This window comes from Lontra canadensis, unplaced genomic scaffold (assembly GCF_010015895.1).
Source record: "Lontra canadensis isolate GAN:19392208 unplaced genomic scaffold, GSC_riverotter_1.0 scaffold17, whole genome shotgun sequence".
Taxonomy (NCBI): Eukaryota; Metazoa; Chordata; class Mammalia; order Carnivora; family Mustelidae; genus Lontra; species Lontra canadensis.
Genome location: NW_022631011.1, coordinates 12,013,936 through 12,025,901, shown reverse-complemented (window position 1 = coordinate 12,025,901; position 11,966 = coordinate 12,013,936). Strand labels below are relative to the sequence as shown.

Below are 11,966 nucleotides of genomic sequence, written 5' to 3'. Positions count from 1 at the left end.
CCAAATACACATACCCCCCATAATACAAATACACAAGATAAATACAAATAATGAGAGGAAAATTATATAAAGACATATCCACGTAGAAAAATCAATTAATTAATTTGCTAGATAGTTGGTAACTTAAAAGTAATCAAGGATATCTTGATTATGTTCAGTAATCTAAGTTTCCAAGAATTGGTAAGAGTGAATAAGGAACCAGTTAGTAGCTGTGCAATTAATATTTATAGTGAGATACTGACTTACGTGTACTTGGATAAGTCATGTTATCTGACTTAGGCTTCATGCTTCTGTACCTGAGGTGACAATACTATTTCCCTTCTCATCCACCTCTTCTGCAAAGATGTTCTGCAAATAAATGAGGTAATGTTTGGGAAATGTTTGCAGCTTGGGAAGGAAACCCACTGCATACCTCTCAGGTGTTATTACTATTCCATAGTCAAGCCTGGCATATTATTTTTATTTTAAATTGAAATTGTACTGAGTTCTTGGGTTCTGACCAAAATCTGGGTCAACATAAGAAGATGATTATATTTAATTTTAATTCTGAGGCTCTGTTCGGATCCCTTGCACGTGTGAGGGAAAACTGTAGCAATAAACAAAGCACATAAATCAAGCTTTGAAAGAGAAAAATCTCTATCCAAGGAGGATTTTTTTTTTTTTTCAATGAAGAGCACGAACACTGTATTTCCCGGGAGGAATATTTCGGTCCAGGAAGGAGGATAGTGCATGCCGTGAGTGTGTATGCGTGTGTGTGCATGTGTGTGTATGTGTGTGTGCTGTGCGTGCGCGCCCGCGGAGAGAGGGGCGGGGGAGGCGGATGAGGAGGATGAGATCATAGTTTCAGGATCCTCAGGAAACCCTGGTACTGGCAGCAGCCAGCCTCTGCTGTGCCCACATGACCCACAACTCTGGCAGCGGACCCGGCACTTCCAACATTATTAAATAATAAGAAAGCGGCTCCTGCTCCATGCCCAAACCTCCCTACAGACCAATGGACACCTTCTAAGAGTTTGGCGAGTCGGTGACTGAGGCGCCCGTCCATTCCAAGGTGTGTTCTAGGCGTTTTCCTCCTTGACAGCTCCGGGATGGGGGAGGGCGCGGGAGTGGAGGGGGTCCGGGCGCCGGGCAGGGAGTGGGCGCGGGCCGGGCCGCCGCGCGGTGCCCCCCGGGCAGCCGGGTGCCGCGGAGCGAGCGGCGAGGCGGGAGATGCACATGACGCGCCGCCCCAGCTGCGCAGGGACCGCAGCCGCCCACGGCGCCGGGGCGCGGGCACAGGCGGCTCGGCTGCCGGAGCAAGGGCAGGCGCCGCGCACCGGCAAAGTCAAGAGTGGAAGCGGGCGGCGAGCGCCGGCTGGGGAAGGGAATCGCCCCAACGCCCACTCGCGGGGTTCCCACCTGTGCGCGGGCGCCGGCCGCCGCCAGCGCCAAGCATGTGCCGAGCGCCGCAGCCAGGACTGCGGCGCGGCGCCTCCCCCGGCGGCGGGCGGCGCCTCGGGCCCGCGGGGCGGCGGTAGCGGCTGCTGCAGGATGGCCGGCCCGGGGGCGCGGGGCCGCGCAGGTAAATCTCGGCCTCCCGCGGCGGCCCGGCCGTGCCGCAGCCCCCGCTGTCGCCGCGGCGCCGCTCCCGGGCTCGGCGATGGCAGCCGGCTCCGTGGCGGCGCGGGTCGAGTTGTTTTTGTTGTCAGTGCTGCGCTCCCGGGCGTCCCCGCGGGCTGAGCCGTTGGGAGGTGGCGTGGCCACCTCCATTAGGGATGGCGCTCACGTGGGGGAGCAGTCTGGGGGGTACTGACCGGCAAGGCGGCGACCGGTCCCTTCCAGCCCGCGGCGTCTGCGCGTGTTGGAATGCACTGCGGTGCCGGGGCGGGTGCTGAGGGGAGTGGGCGCGCGGCGCTGGGGGCGGCGGGCGGCGGACGTGGGCGCGCGGGGGGCGGGGGGCGGCGAGGGGCCGCAGCCTTTATAGCCTGTTGCCCTTCTCGGAGTTCTCCGCTGGACGGAGGGCGGACGGGAGGTTCGTTGTGGTGCCTGGAGTGGGAGGTAGAGTGGCGTCTGTCAAAAGACCAGAGCCAAGGAGAGAGGAGGGATGGCCGGACGGCGGTGCTGGGCTCGGTGGGACCGTTCCCGGGACTCGGTAGGTAGTAAAACTTTCCTCGTTGGCAGGCTTGGGGTACGACTTTGAGAAGACAAGTGTGCAACTTGGGGGAGAAATGCCGGAGGTACACTTGCAGAGAAGCTTACCGCCCTCAGGGTCATTCTTGCTCTAAAAAATGGTCTTTGGAGTTAATATGGACGTTCAAGTTTTCCTGTTTTCTGTTAGGATCACTGAGTATTAATGTGTTTGTGTTTCCTTTTCAACATAACAGTAACCCATATTGTTGAAGTATGAATAGTTACGTTTCATTTACAAAAAAATATACTTATTTTGTTTATTCCAAAGGTAGAAACTTTAGAAGAAAACAGCTCTCCGTATGTACCAGGCACAGTGTTGTGTGCCTTCACTCACTCACTTCTTACCGCAACCTGAGGGGTAGTTCATATTGTCCACCTTTTACAGTTGAGGAAATCCAGACCCAGAGAGCTGAAATAACTTAACTCGAAGTCGTACAATTATTAAATGTTAGAGTCCAATTGGGCTCTCGGTTCGCGTTTTAGCAACTCATGTGTTTGTTTATCTATATGACACCCCACTGTGCCTACAGTCTTCTATATTTCCTATGTTGGCCACATTTCTCTACCAACATGAACGTCTTAACTATGTGCTAAGGGCTGGACATAATTAAGGTTTTCTGATATTTAATATCCTTTGAGTACTTTTGTTAGAATTAACCAAGTTTCCTACAATTAAAAACTGAAGTATTATTTATCAGTGAAGTTAAGATTTTCAGCAGTTAAAATTACCAGCCAAGTAAATTACCACAAAGCAGGTGGCTGAGTTGATCTACAGTTTGCACTTAATTTTAAACTTCCTAAGGTATTAGGCTGGTCTTTCCTCAAAACATGGCCATCATTTTCCTCAGAACACTAGAATCTTTGAACAAGTTTAACCAAATTTAATCCAGTCGTTCTGACTAGAGGTTAAGAAATTTTAAAAGAATTTTGCAATTCTCTTTAAACTGTCAGTGATTAAAAGCAGGTTATATTTTGAGGGTCTTTGTGTGTATCTGTGCCTTTTAGCCAGTTGTAGGTGCTTTGTACAAAGTTGCGTAGCAATGAAGACTGAAATCAAAATTTCTCATTAGTGCTAAGTTGAAATACTTTTAAAATCTCCGCTTGCTTTAAATGAACCACAATGCAAAGAAGGGTCTCAGTGGGGTGAACTCCCAACTTCACAAATTTAGAGAATTACTCTTCATTTGAGCTTATCATAGAACTCTCAGAATATTCATTTAATTGGATGGATGTCTCTCTTAAGTCTTCATCTGTTATTTCTTCAAGTAAATTTAATTGCTCCTTCACATAACCGGTTTCACATTATTTTGACATTCATAGATTTCCTTAATTCTTGTCTCTCAGTTTAATTAAATTCCGTATACATATTTCAAACCCACAATTATTCAACATTATCAGTGAGAAGACTAGACTCCAACTGAACTACATGGACACATGTTCTTTGGCTATGACAAAAAAAAAGTATCCCATTCTTCAGTGGTTAACCTCCTCTGTACCCCCAAATTATGGCTTCAACTTTATTTTGGGATTCCAGAGCAGTGCTGTGGTCAAAATAGTTACATGTCATCAGACACAGTGTTTTTGTTACTGAAATTGAGTTTGAATTTTCCAAGTCTATTTATAGGAAATGTTGATTGTTTATTGAAAGGCATATGTTTTATAAATACATGGATATGTCCTTTCTATAATACATAGATATGTCAGAACTGTTCCAGTTTTCAGCTTCTGTTGCTTATTGAGAGAAAGCATTCCCTTGCTACTTTTACTCACCTGGTAGATATGACATGACTTTTTCCTTTCAAGAGCCACATCTCTAGTTTTGGGAGAATTGTAATGTCTCTGCTTCTTGAGAGCCCTCTCCGTTTCAGGTGCTGGATGGGGAACTGGGGATCAGTAATGAGCAGAAAGATGAGTGATCCCTGCCAACACAGGGGGTCAGACTTTAATAAAACAATTATGCAAGTAAATGTTTATTTGCAAATTGAGATAAGTTCTCTGAAAGAAAGAATTCTGTAAAAATGTGTAATAAAGGATTCTGTACTAGGCACAGAGGTCAGAACCCGACGCCCAAGCAGTCACATATTTGTGGAGGAATGACATCTGAGAAGGTGTTTACTAAGACAATTGTCTTAGTGCATTCGTACGTCTTTTCTGAATTATTTTCTGAGTCAGAGACCTTGGTCTCACTCTGGTTATCGCTACATGTCTCTATTCATCAGGAGCCATACTATGTACCTTTATTATTCCCCTAGGGACACAGGGAGATTTACAAAACTATCAATACCTTTTAAAAAATGTAGAGCATATACTACCCTTACCTAGTTATTACCTTACTTGCAGAAAGTTATTTAAGTTTAGTGAAATATAATCATTGTTTTTCTTTGCCTTAACTTCTTTTGAATTTTAAAAAAGTAGTTGTGTGTGTGTGTGTGTGTGTGTGTTGTTAAAGTGGCAGTATGTGTCAAAATAGAAATGCAATTGATTGATCATGCAGTCCCTAAGATTCTCTAAAGTGTCCAAGGGAAGAGAAGAGGCCCCAGAGTAAGGGAGGTGATATTAAGTGATGGATATGCTGGGAACATATGTATTAACAATTTAAAGCAAGCATAGTAACTAAATTTATTGAATAGTTACTGTGTGCTGGGTATTCTGTGGGCTATAGATAAATTAACTTATGTATTCTTCATGATAGCCTAGAGGTCTGCATGCATTACCCATGTCCCCATTCTATAGGACAGGAACTGAAGCATGAAGAGAGCAATAATCGTGACCGCTGTCACATAGGTAGAGATAAACCCTAAATTCAAGTATTCTGATATTGTAGTCCACACTGTTAACTGTGGATGTGTAGTACCTAGTTCATAATTTTACTAATGTGTTAAATTCCCATCATCATTGAAAATAGTAACACACTCCTAATTTGATCCTTTGATTACTTTTCTCTTAAAAGTCAGTGGAAAAAAAATAGAACTTCCTTTGGCAATGCTTTTTGTCCCATAATTTATAGGCAAAATATACATAAAGCAAGAAGAAATATATAAATTCCTAGACAGACTGGAGACCACTAAATTATAAGAAATTTCTCATGATATGTTATATATTTTTAAATTAAAATAGTCATTTGAGCAGCATTTGAAACTATTGAAATTTTTAGCATCAAGGAAATGTACTTCAGCATTTCAAATAGGGAAATATTTTTAACAGCTAGAATTTCTGTGACCATTAATAAACTTAAGAATTTTATATTTTTATTTTTTAAATTTTATTTGACAGAGATCACAAGTAGGCAGAGAGGCACTTGGGGGCGGTGGGGGGGACAGGCTCCCTGCTGAGCAGAGAGCCTGACTAGGTGGGTTCAATCCCAGCACCCTGAGATCATGACCCGAGCCAAAGGCAGATGCTTAACCCACTGAGCCACCCAGGCATCCCAAACTTAAGCATTTTAAGTCACCTGTTTCACCTAGCCCCAATGTCTGTCCAGAGTATGCATTGCAAAGAGGATATAAAGTATGACATAAAAACACCTGTTGAATTGTCTTGGTAAAATTTAAGACCCAGTTAAGATTCACATTAGGATCTTCTGACATGGCTCATAGTAAATGTTATGATTAAAAACTTAATAGTTTTGAATATTATCCAAATAATGCTAATCTAAGACACATGGGGTGTATTATTAGCAAAGTGAAGTACTAACTGGTTAAATGTATTAATGCACATAAAGATCTTTGCACAGTGTCTGAAAATGTTAGCCAATGTTATTTCTCCCTGAAAATGATGGGTAATATGCAGCTGATATGATTAATGTTAGTAGCAACCATGAATCACAATTCATACGTAGAGCACACATACAAGAACGTGACTCCTTTCTTTGAAATTGTTCGAAATGGTTAAGGCAGTGCATACATTTTCTGTTACTCCAGTATCCCTGTCAAGATTGTGATAGGTCATTTCTCTGTTTGCTCAGTTTCATCCAAAAGTTTGATTTCATGGAATAATTAGTAAACTGTTGCTCTAATTTATATCAGAAGGAAGAGCTGCAAGACTTGATCTGACTCTGTGTGTGTGCGTGTGTGTGTGTGTGTGTGTGTTTGGTGTTATCAGAGTGGAGGATGACATATACCAATGAACAATCCATTAACTGGAGTTTACAATTTGACGTCATAGGATAGTGTCCTATGGCAGAGAGTTTTGTATGCTTGATGTAAATATAAAATATATTAACTAGTTATGATTGTTTAGGTTATGCAGTCATAACAAACAACTTTAAAATCTCAGAGACTGAAAAGAACAAAGGTTTATTTCTCGCTAATGCTGTGTGCCCATGTTCATCAATAAAAGATTCTATTCTACATCCCTCTCTCTTAGAGTTCCTGCTAATAAAGCCCCTGTCATCCAAACATCCCCATCTCTCATCAGGCACATGGGAACATGGTGAATCACCCACAAGTTTTTAAAGGCTTCTACCAGGAAGCAACACTTACCACTTTTGCTCATATTTCATTGGCCAAAGCAAATTATATAGCCATTCCTAACCAGAAGATGGACGAGCGGAGTAATCCGATCTTATGCCCGGATGGAAGAACAGTGCAATAGTAGTGAACACATTAATGATTGCCATATAAAATTAGCCAGTTTCCTTCAATAGTTTTATCACTTAAAAATGACTTATGATATAATGTAAAGTAGAATCAACAATGACTATGCTTTAGAACTTCAGCACAGGAAGGTAATTCCTACATAAAATCATCAGCAAAGAAAGTAGAGACCAAACTTGTGAAATGGGTGGTATCCCCCTTTTTCATTAGAGGTGCATTTAGTCAAGGAGCAATCTTAAAGCTATGGTTTATTTTAGATGAATGCATGATGTAGTGTCTTTGACAGTAAGCACAAGCCAAGGACAGTGCCAATGCCTGCATACAGCCCCCAAGCTGTGTTTTCAGAACACATTTGACAGTATCAACATGGTAGGGAAAGGAAAGCAGCTGTGTATCATCTTCATCACCTGCATCAACATGAACAAAAGTAACGTATATACTATTATGTGTTATTGTAAAAAGTCATACAGATAAACATATAAATAACACTGCATGTTTATTTAAATTACCAAACATCATTTGAAAAGTTAGAATATGTCCAATCCATATTTTTAAATTAAACCTGCATTTTGAAATAATTGGAGATTCACATGCCATTGTAAGAAATAATACAGAGAGATCCCACCGTCACTTTTATCCAGTTTCCCCCAACACAAACAAATGTTAAAAAATGGCCAAAAGACCTAAAAAGACATTTCACTAGGAAAGATACATAAATGGCAGATATGTACGTGAAAGGATGTTCACATCATTAACCCTTAAGGAATGCAAATTAAAATCATGGTGAGATATCATACACATCTATCAGACTATTCACTGCAAGTATATAGAAATTTACTGATTTTTGTATTTTTTTTTTGTATCCTGAGAACTTGCTGAACTTATTAGCTCTAAATGTTTTTTGTAATTTCTTCAAATAGTCTATGTAGACCATCATATCATCTAAAAATAAGGACAATTTTCTTTCTTTCTGTATGATTAACCTGTATGCCTTTTCTTTTCTTGCCTTATTGCACTGTTAGAAGTTCCAATATCATGTTGAGTAGAGGGCTGAGAATGCACGTTATTACATTGTTGCTGATCTTCCAGGGAAAGCATTTAGTCTTTGATCATCATGTATACATCATATTAGCAGTAATTTTTTTGTAACTGTTCTTTTTGGAATTGAAAAATTTCACCTCCATTTCATTTTTTTTGACTGTGCTTATCATGAATAGATATTAATTTTTGTCAAATGCTCTTTTCCCCACCAAATGATATGATCATTTAATTTTCCTTCTTTAGTGTGTTCCAACAGTAGAGTATGTTGATTTTTGGCCATTGAACCAGCTTTGCCTCCCTGCAATAAATCCCATTTAGCCATTGTGTATAATTTTTTGCATAATCTATTTGCCAATATTTTGTTAAAGATTTTTACATCTATATCCATAAGAGATATTGGTCTATAGTTTTCTTTTTTGGTGCTGTCTTCATTATTAATATTAGAGTAATACTAGCTCCATAAAATGAATTACAATGTCTTCCCTCTTCTATTTTCTGAAAGAAATAGTGTAGAATTGGTGTTAATTCTTCCTTAAATATTTGGAGAATTTGTCAGTGAAACCATCTGGTCTGGGATATTTTATATATATATATATATATATATATATATATATATGTATATATACATATATATACATATATATATATATATGTTATGAACTCAATTTCTTTAATACTTACATTGGTTTGCTTGGGCTGCCATAACAGAATACCACAGACTGGGGGCTTAAACAAGAGAAATGTATATTTTCATGGTTCCTGGGGCTGGTAGTCCAAGATCCAGGGATCAGCAGGTTTGTTTTCTTCTCAGGCCTCTTCCTTGTCTTGCAGATGGTTGCCCTCTTGCTGTGTCCTGACATGGTCTGTCCTCTGTGTGTGCCTCCTTGGTGTCTCCCTGTGTGTCTGAATTTACCCTTTTTATAAAGACACTGGTCAGGCTTGATTAGGACCTGTCCTAAATGTCACACTTTAACTTTATCATCATTTTAAAGGCCCTTTCTCTAAACATGATCATATTGGGTATTGTGGTTAAGGCTTCAAAATATAAATTCTGGGAGGACACCATGCAGCCCACAACAATATTTTATATGCTATTCAAATGATCTGCTTCATATTATGTGAGTTGTGATAATTTATTTAAGTTTATTGAGGAATTGGTTCATTTCCTCCAAGTTGTCCAATCCATTTGTGGAGCATTGCTCATATTTATTTTTATTCTTTTGATGTCTGCAGTATCTCTAGTGATATCCTGTGCTTCACTCTTGATGTTGGTAATTTGTGTCTTCTCTCTTCTGTCAGTTTGATGGAGGTTTATCAATTTTATTGATCATTAAAAGACCACATTGTTTCACTGATTTTTCTTTATTGTTTTTCTGTTCTCCATTTCATTGATTTCTGCTTTTATAATTATTATTTTCTCCATTCTGTTTGCTTTTGGATTATTTTTCTTATCTTTTTCTATATTATTGAGTGGGTATTTAGATTACCGGTTTTAGGTTTTTCTTCTTTCCTAATGTATGCATTTAATGCTATGAATTTCCCTTTTGGCACTGCCATAGTTCTATTGCACATTTTGATAAGTTGTATTTTCATTTGAATCCAGTTCAAGTACTTTTCAAAATTTCTCTTTTGATTTCCTCTTTGACCCCTGGGTTACTTAGAGTGTGGTGTTTAGTTTCAGATATTTGGAGATTTTTGTTGTTGTTCTTGTTGTTGTTGTATCTCTCTGTTTTTGGTCAGAGAAACTTATTTCCTGTACTGTCTTTATTTTGGTCTGAGAATACACTCTGTGTCATTCTGATTCACTTAAATATGTTGAAGTTGATATTATTGCCTGAAATGATGTTTATCTTGGTATATTTTCCATGAGCACATGAAAAGGCTGTGTATTTAGCTGTTTTGGGGTAGAATGTTCTATAGATGCCCGCTTAGATCCTGGTGGTTTATACTGCTGACCAGTTTTTATATATCTTTGCTAATTTTCTGCATAGCTGTCCTGTTGCTTGTTGAAAGAATGTGTGAGGTCTCCAATTGTTATTGTGGATTAGTCCACTTCTTTCATTTCTATCAATTTGACTTTACATATTTTGCAGCTCTGTTGTTTGGTATATTTATATTTAAGACTGCTTTGTCTTCTTGGTGTATTGATTCTTTTATCATTACATAATATCCTTCTCTATATCTGGTAATTTTATTTGCTTATAGTCTATTGTATCTGATATTAACAGATACTCCTTTGTTTCTTTGATTGATGTTTGCATGATATCTTTTTTCCTATCCTTTTACTTTCAATCTGCCTATATCATCATATTTGATTTGAATTCCTTGTACATATAATGTAGTTGGGTCATATATTTTAATCCACCCTGCCAATATCTTTTAATTGATGTATTCAGACCATTTACATTTACCACAATTATTGATATGTTAAGCTTATTTTTGTCATGATATTTTTTGGTTTTTCTCTCTCTCTTTTTAACTTCCTCTGAGGTTTTTTTCCTTGTCTTTCTGTCAGTTATCTGAGCTTTTATAGAATTCCATTTTTTATTTGTCTATAGGGTTTTTAAGTGTATCTCTATATATCTTTTAATGATTGCTACAATCAATCATTATAATCAATCTATTACATCATACACACACACACATAGAATTTTTCACTGTCTACTGCTATTGTCATTTTATCAATTCTAGTGAACCATAGAAACTATTTTTTGTTACATCCTTTCTTTCTCTGCCATTTATAGTTGTCAAATATTTCCTTTACAAGCATCACACAATGTTAACATTTTTGCTTCAACTGTCAAATATAATTTAGAAAGCTCAAGAGGAACAAAAAAGTCCATATTTATCCATATTTTTTCTCTCTTGATGTTCTAACATACCTTCTTTTCTCCCTTCCTTTTTGTTTTGAAAAGTTCCTTAACCATTCTTTTAGAGCAGACCAGTCTCCTGGTGACAGAATATCTTTGTTTTTCTTCATCTAAGAATGTCTTTATTTCCCCTTCATTCTTGAAGGATATTTTAACTCAGTATGGGATTCTAGGTTGATAATTCTTTTCTTTCAGCATTTGAAAAATTTACCACTTTCTATGGCCTTCATGGTTTCTGTTGAGACATCTGTGATTCATCTTGGTTTTCTCTTACATGAAGTGTCATTTCTCACTTTTTCTTTTCAAGACCTTTTTTTGTCTTTAGTTTTCATAAATTTGATCATGTTGTGTATTGGCAAAGATTTCTTTGAGTTTGTTCTGTTTGACTTTTCAGATTTATTCATCTTCTTGAATCTGTAGATTTATGTCTTTTGTCAAACTTGGGAAGCTTTCAGGCATTATTTCTTTGAGTACTTTTTCAGCTCAGTCCATTTTCTTCTCTCCTTCCAGGTACCCAAGACTTGAATGTCAGATCTTTTGTTATGGTACTATATTGTATTTGTATCCTATGGCTGCTATAACAAATTTCCATAAACTTGTTTTAAAACACACATTTATTCTTTTACAATTCTGGAGGCCAAAAGCCAGATACCAGTTCCATTGGGTTAGTCAAGGTGTGGCAGGGCTGGTTTCTTTTGAAGGTTCCATGGGACAATTCATTATCTTGCCTTTTGTAGCTACTGGAGACTATGTATTCTTTGACTCACAATTTCTTCAATCTAATCTCTTGCTTCTATAATCAAATCTCCTACTTTCTTTGCTGTAGTCAAATCTCCCTCGACTCTCTCTTTTAAGAACACTGTGATTACATTTAGGGTCCATCTGGAAAGTCCATTATATTCTGCACATCTCAAGCTCTTTAATTCAATCCCACCTACAGAATCCTTTTTGCCTCACAAGCTTCCAGGAATTAGGATCAGACTGAATATCTTTCAGAGCCATTATTCAACCTACTGTACATACAGAGTCTCTAAGGCTTTGTTGTTTCAGTCTTTTTCCTTTGTTTCTCAGACTGAGTTATTCTAGTTATTCTATAATTTATCTCACAGGTTTTTTTCCTCCATTACTTCCACTCTGTTACTGGGCTACCCACAATATTTTATATCTGGTCATTAGGGGTTTTCTTAGTTCTAGAATTTCCACTTAGTTTTTTCTAATTCTTTTTTTCTTTTTCTTTTTCTTTCTTTTTTTTTTTTTTTTTTTTTTTTAGCTGATACTTTTTACTTTTTTG

The 11,966-nt window shown here is 38.7% G+C and overlaps 1 protein-coding gene across 2 annotated transcripts in view; it reads left to right on the top strand.

Moving 5' to 3' along the window:
- The first annotated feature begins 848 nt into the window (after nt 1-848).
- The window catches only part of DTNA (dystrobrevin alpha), a 355,367-nt gene continuing 344,249 nt past the window's right edge, over nt 849-11,966 (top strand). The window contains exon 1 of one of the 2 annotated variants that reach the window (XM_032859621.1): nt 849-1,051. The gene's annotated coding sequence lies outside the window, so the exon portion shown is untranslated. Of the gene's footprint in view, nt 1,052-1,492; nt 1,562-11,966 lie in introns of those variants that run through there. The other variant, XM_032859622.1, reaches the window with a different exon arrangement.